Genomic DNA, 11787 nt, shown 5'->3' with positions numbered 1-11787 from the left:
CAATCTACATTCCCACCAACAGTGCAAGAGGGTTCCCTTTTCTCCACACCCGCTCCAGCATTTATTGCTTGTAGATTTTTTGATGATGCCCATTCTGACCAGTGTGAGGTGATACCTCATTGTGGTTTTGATTTGCATTTCTCTAATGCTTAGTGATGTCGAGCATCTTTTCATGTGTTTGTTGGCAATCTGTATGTCTGCTTTGGAGAAATGTCTATTTTGGTCTTCTGCGTACTTTTGGATTGGGTTGTTTGTTTTTTTGATATTGAGCTGCATGAGCTGCTTGTATATTTTGGAGATTAATCCTTTGTCAGTTGCTTCTTTGCAAATATTTTCTCCCATTCTGTGGGTTGACTTTTCATCTTGTTTATCGTTTCCTTTGCTGTGCAAAAGCTTTTAAGTTTCATTAGGTCCCATTTGTTTATTTTTTATTTTATTTCCATTACTCTAGGAGGTGGGTCAAAAAGGATCTAAGGCAATGCCCTTTAATTCATAGAATTTTAGAGTTAGAAGGGGTCACCTGCTAATCATGTCACAAATAAGGAACCTGAGGATAAATGACTTAGAACTAATTATACGATTAGCTGTGAATAGAACCAGGATCCAAGATGTTGACTTCAGGCCTTGGACACTCAAATAAGTGATTGCCTTCTGCAGTATTTTTGCAAAAGGTATTCTTAGAAACACCAGTCTCTTGGGATATTCATGGAGTAAAGAGTGGAAGGAGTTGTTCTGTGGGCAAAAAATTGGGGGAAATGTGGGCTTAAAACAATTAAACTGTGGATCTCAGCATTTGGAGGAGGGTTTGGCCATAATGCCACCCCCCCTTTTTTTATTGGAATATAGTTTCTTTACAATATTGTGTTAGTTTATACTTTACAGCAAAGTGAATCAGCTATATGTATACAAATAGCCCCTCTTTTTTGGATTTCCTTCTCATTTAGGTCACCAAAGAGCACTGAGTAGAGTTCCCTGTGCTATACAGTAGGTTCTCATTAGGTATCTATTGTATATATAGTATCAATAGTATATATATATATATATATATATCAATCCCAATCTCCCAATTCCTCCCAACCCCCACTTTCCCCATTGGTATCTGTACATTTGTTTTCTATGTCTGTGTCTCTGTTTCTGCTTTGTAAATAAGATTGTCTATACCAGTTTCATAAAACCCCTTTTGAAGGCAGCATATTTTGGAACTGATGGTCTATGAAACCCTTAGGAGAAGGCTGACCAGTAGGCTTCAGTAAATACTTATCATGCACCTACTTCATGCAAGTATCATGATAGGAGCTATACAAAGGGTTAAAGTGAGTTAGACACCAAAGAGTTCCTGGGGCGTTTATTGGTGGTGGGCGTGGGGTAAGAGCAGTGGCAGGGGCGACAGCGTGTTATGAAAAGGCACAAATAACTTCAGTCTATGGCTGAATTTGGGAAGTGTCATGAGAAAGCCTCAAATAAAATGCTATGGGGATTCAAAGGTCAGAGTTCCATGGAAGAAACAGCATTTGAGATGAATCTTGAAAGATGGATGTGAACTCCTTTAGTAAATGTCTGCTGACTTTTGTTTAGCTGAAAATGACTTTATTTTACTCTTATTTATGAAGTGTAACTTTTCTGGATGTGCAATGGATAGTTATTTCCCTTCAACACTCTGAATAATTATTTTACAGACTCCCTGCATCCACAATTACTCTTGAGAAGCCTGACAGTCTAATTGTTAGTCCTTTGCAGGTGATCTTTCTTTTTTCTCAGGCTGCTTTTAAGGTTTTCTCAGTGTCTTTGGTGTTCTCCAGTTTCCCTATAACATGTCTAAAGCATAAATTTCTTGTTCATTTATCTTTCCAGGGATGTGCTGTATTTCCTAGATCTGTGGACTTAGGTCTTTCCATCGGTTCTGAAAAACTCTCAGCTACAGATGTTATGTATCTTCCATTCTCTCTATCCTCTATTCCAAACCTCCAATTAAATTTATATCAGAAGTTCTCATTCTATCTTCCATATCTTTAAATTTCTCTTTCATATTTTCCATTTCCTTTTTTTCCTGAGCTACATTCTGGATGTTTTCTTCAGATATTTCTTTAATTCACTAAGTGTCTCTTCAGACATTTAACATGTTTATTAAATGTTTATTTTCAACCATTTTATTTTTGTCTCTTTTTTATTCTTTTTCAAATCTATCTGGTCATCCTTTGATGGTCCTTTGTTGCTTGGTTATCTTTGGTATTCCACTCTTTTTTTTAACGTTTTTAAAAAATTTATTTTATTTATTTTTGGCTGCATTGGGTCTTCATTGCTGTGCACGGGCTTTCTCTAGTTGCGGCGAGTGGGGGCTACTCTTTGTTGCGGTGCACGGACTTTTCATTGCGGTGGTTTCTCTTTGTTGCGGAGCACGGGCTCTAGGTGCAAGGGCTTCAGTAGTTGTGGCGCACGGGCTTAGTTGTTCCGTGGCATGTGGGATCTTCCCAGACCAGGGCACAAAACCGTGTCCCCTGCATTGGCAGGTGGATTCTTAACCACTGCGCCACCAGGGAAGTCCTCCTTATTTCTTTAAATTTGTCACACACAGACATTCTGTTAGAAAGTCAACAAAATGTAGAGATGAAGAGTGCATACTCTAGAACCAACTGCCTGAATCCAAATTGTAGTTCTACCACTTAAGAAATGTTGACCTGGAACAAATTACTTAATCTCTCTGTCCCTCAGGTTTTTTCCTTTATAAAATGGGGATAACAATAGTACTTGCTTCATAGAGTTGTTATGGGAATTAAATAAGTTAAAATTGGGAAAAAACCCACTTTACAGTAGTACCTAGCACTTAATAATTGCTCTATATACTTCTGTAAATGAAAATATACATCCAAAGTTCTTGGGGTCTAAACTAGATGCTTGTTTTTCCATCAACTCACTCTCTCTTGGTGGTTTGCCTCCTTCCGTGCTTAGTGATCTTGGATTTGAACTCAAATTTGATGGCTCTTAATGGCCTACTGTGAAGATTTGTATTTGCTTCTGTTGGGAGCAAAAGGAAAACACCAACCTGAGACACTTCACCCCTTTTGGAGTGTCCTGGCCTGATGCAGAAGCATCAGACCTTTGGCTTCCCCACTTGCTGATGCTTTAGAGTTCATACCGTGCTACAATGGCACTGGCCCTTAGGACAACCCAGTTTTCTTATTTTCTTAGCACTCTTGGCTCCCAGTTCTGGTTTCAGCTCATATTTGAGGATAAGAGCTATCCTAGACAATTACTTTACTACTTACAAGCCCAACAGTCCATTTAAAGTGATCCAGGGAATTCCCTTGTGGTCCAGTGGTTAGGACTCTGTGCTTTCACGCCGTGGCCCGGCTTCAGTCCCTGGTTGGGGAACTGAGATCCCGCAAGCCGCATGGCCAAAAAAGTGATCCAGTTCTTTTGTAGTTGGAAGGCCTTCTGAGAATCTAGTCATCTATACTGCCAGAAGCTACCTCCTGCTTTGAACCAGTCAGAATGGGTTACCTTATGCTGCAGCAACAAACAACCTCCAGTGGCTTAGAAAAACAAAGGTTTATTTCCCATTTATGCTACACGTCCATCCCAGGTCAGCAGGGCCTCTGCTCTGTGTGATTCTTACTCAGGGATTCAGGCCGATGGAGCTTTGACTATTGGAAGAACATCAGTCCTGTAACAGGGGAGAGAAAATACAGTGAATCATACTCTGGCTGTTAAGGGCTTCCATCTGGAAGTGACACACATCAGTTTCATTCACTTTTAATTAGCCAAGGCAAGTCCTAGGGCCACACCTAACTCCAAGGAAGTGCTTAGGAAGGAAGAGAACTGAAAATATTGGTGATCATCACTAATAATACTACACGTTTTTTTCACCTAATATTACAAACATTCTTATGTTCTTATATAGATTTGGTAACTAATTTTAAAAAATAATATTATGGGGCTTCCCTTGTGGCGCACTGGTTGAGAGTCTGCCTGCCGATTCAGGGGACACGGGTTCGTGCCCCGGTCCGGGAAGATCCCACGTGCCGCGGAGCGGCTGGGCCCGTGAGCCATGGCCGCTGAGCCTGCGCGTCCGGAGCCCGTGCTCCGCAACGGGAGAGGCCACAGCGGTGAGAGGCCCGCGTACCACACACACACACACACACACAAAAATAATAATAATATTATGAAGGTCTCAAACATAAAGAATTAAAAAGAATATTATAATATAATAATATACTTCAATTAAAAATGGTTAAGATGGCAAATTTTATGTTATGTGCTTTTTTACCACACTTAAAAAAAACTTGACTGGATTAAATACAAATCATTTTGTTCTGAGGATTCTGATACATTTGTGTTATAACAAGAAATAAACATAGCATTTATTTTCTTTAAAAAAAAGTTTTGTACCTTGAGGGACTATGAAGTGAGTTCTGGAGAAAGAGGGCAAAGGGAAGATGTCTTTGAGAAGTGATGGGTCTGGGAGAAGAAATTCCCTGTCAGGAAAGAGTGCAGAATCATCTAGAGGGGGTATGCCCCCTGCCTCCTGGCAGTGCCTGGATGGGCAGCATCTAGTGGGGAGGCGCTGCTGGTGCTCCCAGGGAGGCCCAATCCCGGCCTCACCAGAGTCCCTCCTGGGCCCCAGGTGTACCTGCCCAGCCTGGAACAGACGGCAGGGGTTTGACCTCTTTTGCACATCGCTACTTATCAGCTCCTAGAGCAGGCCTCGGCAGCTGGTGGGTGTTCAGTAAATATTTGTTAAGTAAGTGAATGATGATGATAAGGCAAGGCCTTGGTGTTGTATAAGACCCCTGGACTTCCCCCCCCCCCCCGTTATGCGGGCCTCTCACCGCTGTGGCCTCTCCCGTTGCGGAGCACAGCCTCTGGACGCGCAGGCTCAGCGGCCATGGCCCACGGGCCCAGCCGCTCCGCGTCATGTGGGACCTTCCCGGACCGGGGCACGAACCCGTGTCCCCCGCATCGGCAGGCGGACTCTCAACCACTGCGCCACCAGGGAAGCCCAACACCCCTGGACTTCTGCATGAGCCTATGGACTGCGGAGAGGGAGGCTGTTACCTTTCTCACAAGCTTGGCAGGATGAGCACTTGGAGTCAGAACTATGTTGATTTAAGGAAAATAAGTGACATCTTGAACACTTGTCAGGCAGCTTTCTTTTTAACTGACTATTTTCCTGCATCCTTTATAGTATGTTACGTAATACATTGTATTTGCAAGTAAGTTATATTTGCAAATAAATAGGAGGTATTTATTTACTAATGGATAAAGAATTTTCAGCATGTTACTCATGAACAGGGTAAGAGCTGTATCCTCCCCACGGACAGCCTTGGGTGTGAGTAGAATCTATGGTAAACCAACAGGGCGCCCCACTTGCCTTACCAGGGCTTTGAGGCCACGGCTGCAGCGTAGGTAGTTAAAGGGTGAACACAGAAGGCTTGGGTTCCACTCCTAGCTCTGCCACCACCACATGGTCTCAGGTAAATCCTTCAGTCTCTTCAGTAAAACAAGTGTTGGGTTTAATGGTTCCTAAGAGAGGGCTGGAGTTCAGCCTATATGCACTGGGTCCAGCCATCCCAGTCGTCTCCACCTGGTTGGGTATCTACTATCCACTGGTTAAATATTTTGAATGTCATTCCTACTCTCAGGTCTCTTCCATGTGAGGACAAGTCTCTTGCAGGTCTGCAGGAGCCAGAGGTAATCTGGCTTCTCAGAAACAGAAGAATCACAGGAACTCATCCAAAGCATTAGCTTATCCTGATTATAAATATTACTCCTAATGACTCCAGAAGCAATTGCTATGTGCCATATAAAACTGTCTTCTTATCACTGACTCTGTGCTCCACTTTTCCATTTTCTAACCTCCTCTAAACCTTTTCTCTGTTTACTGTAAAGTAATATTTTCCCTGGCTTCAAAACATGTGGACACATTCCCCATAGATGTGGAAAATAACAGGAGGCTTGAAGTTCACCTGAAGTTCACCAGAGCACCTGAAGTTCTCTCATGGAGCCTCACTGTTGCTCCTTGGGAGAAATTAAAACATAAAAGGAAGGTGCTGCTGGAGCCAGGCAGCCAAGGAGTAGTATGTGTTCTCTCATCTCCCCATACCTTTGCTAACGTTTCCTTTTCCTTTTCCTCTCTACACTCTTTCTTCTGGTGAGCTTCTACCCACACTTCGATGCCCCAACCTATGGTTATTTTACTTCCATTACACTTGTACACCTCGCTGTTACAGAACTTAGCACTTTGTAATATAAGTATTATTTATAAGTGGACTTCCCAACTTGGGAGAATCTATAGCCTCTGGAAAACCTGTGTTCTAACATCTGGCACGATACTCTTCCTTTTCTTTACAGTAGGTCCAATATTATCACCTGTGCTCCTTTGGTCAGCCAGTCTGAGTCATACTGTTTGCCAGAACACAAAAGCAATGGCAGAAAGGGAGCCCAGGGCAGAATAAACAACATACACATCAGGACGCTTTCAACTCAGCTCACCAACTGGAAGCAGCCGCGGTACCGTGTGTTAAGAACACACAGAATGGCTTCTTTGCTCTAGATCTCATTGGCTGACAGCAACTGATGACACTCCAAAACTGGGACACCCACTGCAATTTTATTTTGGAAAATATCTCAGACATAAGTGGTGTTATAATGAATTGCTTTTGAGGGGGTAATCCTGAATATTAAAAGTATTTCCTGGCATTTGATGCTAAGAAGTTCCACTCTATCAACAGTAAATCTCCTTTATTTAAATTAGCTCGAGAGGCCTTCTGTTCCTGTGCCACCAGGAAACCCTATGCAAATAGTATGCCACCGGTATTAGTCAGTGTTCTCCAGAGAGAACCAAAAAGATGTCTATATATACACAGAGAGAAATTGCAAGGAATTGGCTCACATGATTGTGGAAGCTGGCAAGTCCAAAATCTGCAGGGGTGGTAGGCCGTAGGCTAGAGACCCAGGGAAGAGGTGCAGTTTGAGTCCAAAGGCATTCTGGTGGCAGAATTCCCTCTTCCTTGGGAAAGGTCAGTCTTTTTTCTACTGAGGACTTCAACTCCGTGGCAGAAACCCACTCACATTATAAAGGGTTATCTGCTTTACTCAAGTATTTAAGTGTTAATCTCAATTAAAACAATACCTTCACAGAAACATCTAGAATAATGTTGACCAAATATCTGGGTACTGTGACCTAACCAAGCTGACACAGAAAATTAACCATCACACCCCTCATCTCTAATCCTTAGCAGTGGCTGCCTTGAGGACCACATTGCAAACGATTCTGAAGCCACATCCAGACATAACAGGAAAGCACACTCTTATGAACTAGTAATGTCTGCTCTGAGCACAGAAGAGAGGAGAGGCAGCCTGTGTCTTATATTGTCTATTCCTACAATAGAAGTTTGGTTTGTGTTTATTGAATGAAAAAGTGACAAATCTTGCCCATTTTGCCTTTAAAACTAGGACTAGCCGTGATTCAAGATGTGTTCAAATTGAGTTGTTTGATATCAACCAGGCAAGCTGAGCAAATTCTCATGCTCCCTGTGTATATGCACAAGAATGCTCCCAGCAGCTTCATAATCAACATCCCCAAACTAGAAATAACCAGAATGTTCACCAACAGTACGTGGGTAGATAAAAAATGTGCTGTAATAAATATGAACTGCAGCTACATACAACCTGGATGACTCTTACAAAGAGCAGGTTGAGCAAAAGAAGCCAGACACAAAAGAACAAGGCATTAATTCCATTTATAAAGTTCCAACACACAAAATTAAGCTATATTCTATGTAGATGCACATTTAGGTGCTAAATACTTATTTAAAAAACAAAGAAGTGATTCCCATAAAAGCTCTGATAGTGGTTATCTCTAGGAACATGTGAGATGGGGGGAGAATTCACAATATTATACTTCTTGACTTGGGTGTTAACTTTAAAACAACATGGTAAAATGTTTTCTCTGTATGAGTGTTAAACAATCAAAAAGTTTAAATTTTTTTCCTAAGGTTTCCTTATGCCAGTTCCTAAAAAGAGAAAACGGGCGGGTACGGCATTAAAAGAAGCCGCAGCTAAAATTAGAGTCAGCATAGGCCTGAAGGGGGAGCTCTTGCGCCCTCCATGCATCTTCAATTACTCCAAACCGGAAGGGACTACCCCTACACCTCTGCTGCATCTCCCACAGGAACTTGTTGCCTACTTCTTAAACCAACAGGAAGAAGAAAACTTCTCTCCCTGAAGGACAGCCCAGCCAATCCGAGACAGTAGCAGTCCAACCAATGAGAAGCCTCCATACTTTGGACTCCCAGCTTCCTCCAATGGCTCCTTGGTTATTACAGGTCCTCCCAAGTCTCGCCTTTTCCCTATAAAAGCTAGTTTCCCTTCCTTGCTCCCTGGGTTTGCCTGTGATCCTCCATAATTCGGTATCCTGGGCTGCAATTCCTCTGGCATTAATGAATAAACTCACTTTGCTGGTAAAATAATTGATGCTATTGCATTATTCAAGCTGACACAGGGAACCCCAAGAAACACTGGCCCAGTCCTCATTTAGCCTCTGGCCAAAGAGGCCAGTGCATTCACTCTCCAAACTACCTCCCCCCTAGTGTCTACTTTAGACCCTTTTCTGTTTTGCTTTTTCCCCCAGAACAAATGTCTTCATTTTAGTAGTGGTTAGATTTACAGTATAACAAATTTAACAGTTGAAAGCCCTAAAATTCATCCTCAGCAAAACTTGCAAAGCAGCTGCATAAAAGATGAATGTCACTCATGGGATCAAAAGCCTAGAAGGATTTCGTGGAAAAGTTCAGCAGTGTGTGCATGCAAAGCCTATTCTAAACAGAAGGCTCTGTTAGATGATAGTGGCCCTGTGTCTCATTATGAGCTGGAAGTGCCTGGGATAACTGGGCTTTGGAAGGCTGCTGGTTCTTATGCAGAAATCCTGGTACAAAGGGCAGGCTGTCATGATCTGCCTTCCAGGATCCTAGGCTTAAAATTCAGAATTGAGCTTCAAGAGAGTTAGAGAAAAGGCAAAGTGATTTTAAGGGCAGGTGCTGGAGGTTTACTTTTTCCTCTTTGCATAGCTTTGAGTACTTGGAAATTTGTAGTTAAATATGCTTTCTTCCCTCTGGAAAACAGATTTCCCTGCTCTCTCACCTCTGCCTGGGGAATAACAAATTTCATATGGAAACCTGAAAACCCAAAGAGAAATATACAATGCTTCAGACACCTTGTGTCCGACTGGCTGTCACAGACCCTGGTTTGGGTCAGGCTGTTTAAGCTTCTCTGGAACAAGCATTTATCTACTGCAGGGTCATTTTATAGGTCCATTAAATCTACATTTTCTCTTGGGCTCCTTTCCTCAGCTCCCCTCAACCCCACTCTAGTCACACACTCTAAAAACCCCCCTTAAGCCCCAGAAATAAATCTCTATAAACTGCCAAGCGTTCAATCAGGCTTTTACTATATCTCTTTGTAATTAGAATAAATTTACTGCTCAGAGAGATGGCGGGAAATATGCAAGGTACTCCTTGGATAAATACACTGCAGTGAGAAAAGTAGAGGCTCTGTAAAAGTTATCTCTGTGAATTCAACAAGAATCAAGGTCACTGGAGCTGCTACATACCAGGGAATGTTAATTAATGGGCCTGCAGCTGGTGGTACCACTTGGCCACTCTGCCCCAGCTGCTTGCTCCATATTTCTCTCGTTTGGAGGACCATTCTTGGATCAAATCCCATCTCTTTTTTTCCTCCAAGTACAAAAAGTACATAAGTCTATCCTGGAAGGATGCCAACCTTTCAGAGCACTAAGCTAAGTGTTGTTTCTTAGCTATTTTTATCTCCTTTTTAAAGAGAGGTCACTCTATCACCTCTGGAGCTGGATTACTTGCAATCGGTGTTCAAGCTGTGGCCTGAGGTCACTGTTCTGGTACTATCCACAGGGAGGTGTCCTGAAGTTGTAGAGCAGACGGGCACTTGTAACTTGCCCTCAAACTAAAGCGGAAGGCACCTGAAAAGATACACCTATCTCTCTCCTCACTACACAGTCTACATTTTAAGCCAGGCTGAAGGCAAGGTGAAAATGCAACCCAAGCACTCAATGGCTCAGAGCTGAAGAGGGAGAGAGAAAGAAATAGGAGAAAAGGAGAAAAGAAGAGAGTCTGACAGAAGAGGCAGAAAGTATCAGGGTAGTTTATACCATTTAAATCTCTGGGAAGCATTAAATGAGACCAGGCATGTAAACCACTTAGCACAGTTAGCTGGGACACAGGCCAGCTATTGGTAATTAAAATAACTCCAGAGTTGAGGTAGAACAGACGTGTACAACATGGACCCGTCCCTGCACTGCCTTGGGACTGTATTTAGGCAGTGCATTACTCTGGTTAAACCTGGACTTTGGAGTCAGAAAGATCTGGTTTTATGTCCCTGCTTAAGTAGCTGTGTGTCATTTGACTGCTTAGTAATCTCTTTAGATCTCAACTTTCTCATCTGTATAATGGGGCTAATTATAGTATCTGCTTCAAGGCTACTGAGCAGATTTAATGAAATACAGCATGTGGGACCTTTAGCACAGTGCTTGGTACATGTTAATCTCAATAAATACTCATTGTTGTAACTGGGGCTCTTATAACTGTTTTCATAGGTCAGCAAGGGAAGAATCAGGAAAAGTGTTTCAGGAAAACAGTTTGCCTCTCTGGGTGGGTGAAGATGGCTTAAGAAGAGCAGTTTTTCCAAAGCAGTGAAAATGGTCCTGCTTGCCTCTATTGCAGCCGGGCTTGTTTTTCTTCTCATTTGGAAACTTTCTTCCCTTCAGTGTTACATAGTGAGGAGACTGGGCGTTCTTCCCACAATGACAGACATGCAAATCTTGCCCAGAAATAACAGGGAAAATGCCCGACTCTGCTTCTTTAAGGAATTCTCCAGGTAACCATAAGCCATAGGCTCCAGGCTCAGGGCCCTGGGGATGGCTGCACCCACTCCCCTCAAGCCAGGCGGGCTGTCTTCCACTTGGGCCAGTTCCTTTATGAGAGAGACCCAGCTTTACTGAGCCCTTTTTAAAGGAAACAAGAACGTTCTAAAAAATTGGGAAATGTTCTCCATTACTATTTCCAAACTGTAAAATGATATTTGGGCCTTTTAAAAGACTTGGGAAATTTTCTGAAATTAAGGAATATGGATTTAAAGGAAGCCTTGGGGGATTAGAGTTTTCCTTCTCTTTGAAGCATTTCAAACAACTTTAATCTGCTTTCAGAGTGCTATGCAATTTGGCATGGCATTCTGGTAGAGTGTTGTTGCCTTCTTCGTGGAACTGATACTTTTGTGCCCCTTTTAAAACCCATCTGGAGAAATGCTTCGGGTATAAAAAGACACTTGAATTTAAAGAACAAGACTATTCAAGGTAAAGGAATGGCTTCTAAGATGCTTCAAAGAAATTTTAAAATTTCTACTTTGGGCAAAAGAAAACTAAACAAACAAAAATCTAGTTGGATATACAGCCACAAAGACATAACTATTCATACATAATTTCCTGGTTGTTGTCCTCCTATCATATATATATATATATATATATATAATATGTACTTTACAAAATGCAATTGTATATACTCTCATGTAATAGCACTACTCTGGGAGGCAAGTATTATAATTCTTATTTTACTGATAAGGAAACTGGGGCTGAGGGAGTTCAAGTTTTGCTTAAAAAGTATATAATGTGAGGGCTTCACTGGTGGCGCAGTGGTTGCGCGTCCGCCTGCCGATGCAGGGGAGCGGGGTTCGCGCCCCAGTCTGGGAGGATCCCACATGCCG

The 11787-nt window shown here is 42.4% G+C and overlaps 1 long non-coding RNA gene across 1 annotated transcript in view; it reads right to left on the bottom strand.

Moving 5' to 3' along the window:
- Positions 1-3600: 3600 nt before the first annotated feature.
- LOC114483976 (uncharacterized) overlaps positions 3601-11787 on the bottom strand; it is a 43410-nt gene continuing 35223 nt past the window's right edge. The window contains exon 4 of the long non-coding RNA XR_003676335.2: positions 3601-3661. This is a non-coding gene — a long non-coding RNA (uncharacterized lncRNA). The remainder of the gene's footprint in view (positions 3662-11787) is intronic.

Source organism: Physeter macrocephalus, chromosome 16 (genome assembly GCF_002837175.3).
Source record: "Physeter macrocephalus isolate SW-GA chromosome 16, ASM283717v5, whole genome shotgun sequence".
Lineage (NCBI taxonomy): Eukaryota > Metazoa > Chordata > Mammalia > Artiodactyla > Physeteridae > Physeter > Physeter macrocephalus.
Note: the sequence above shows the minus strand (reverse complement) of the source record. Positions and strands in the feature narration are given on the sequence as shown.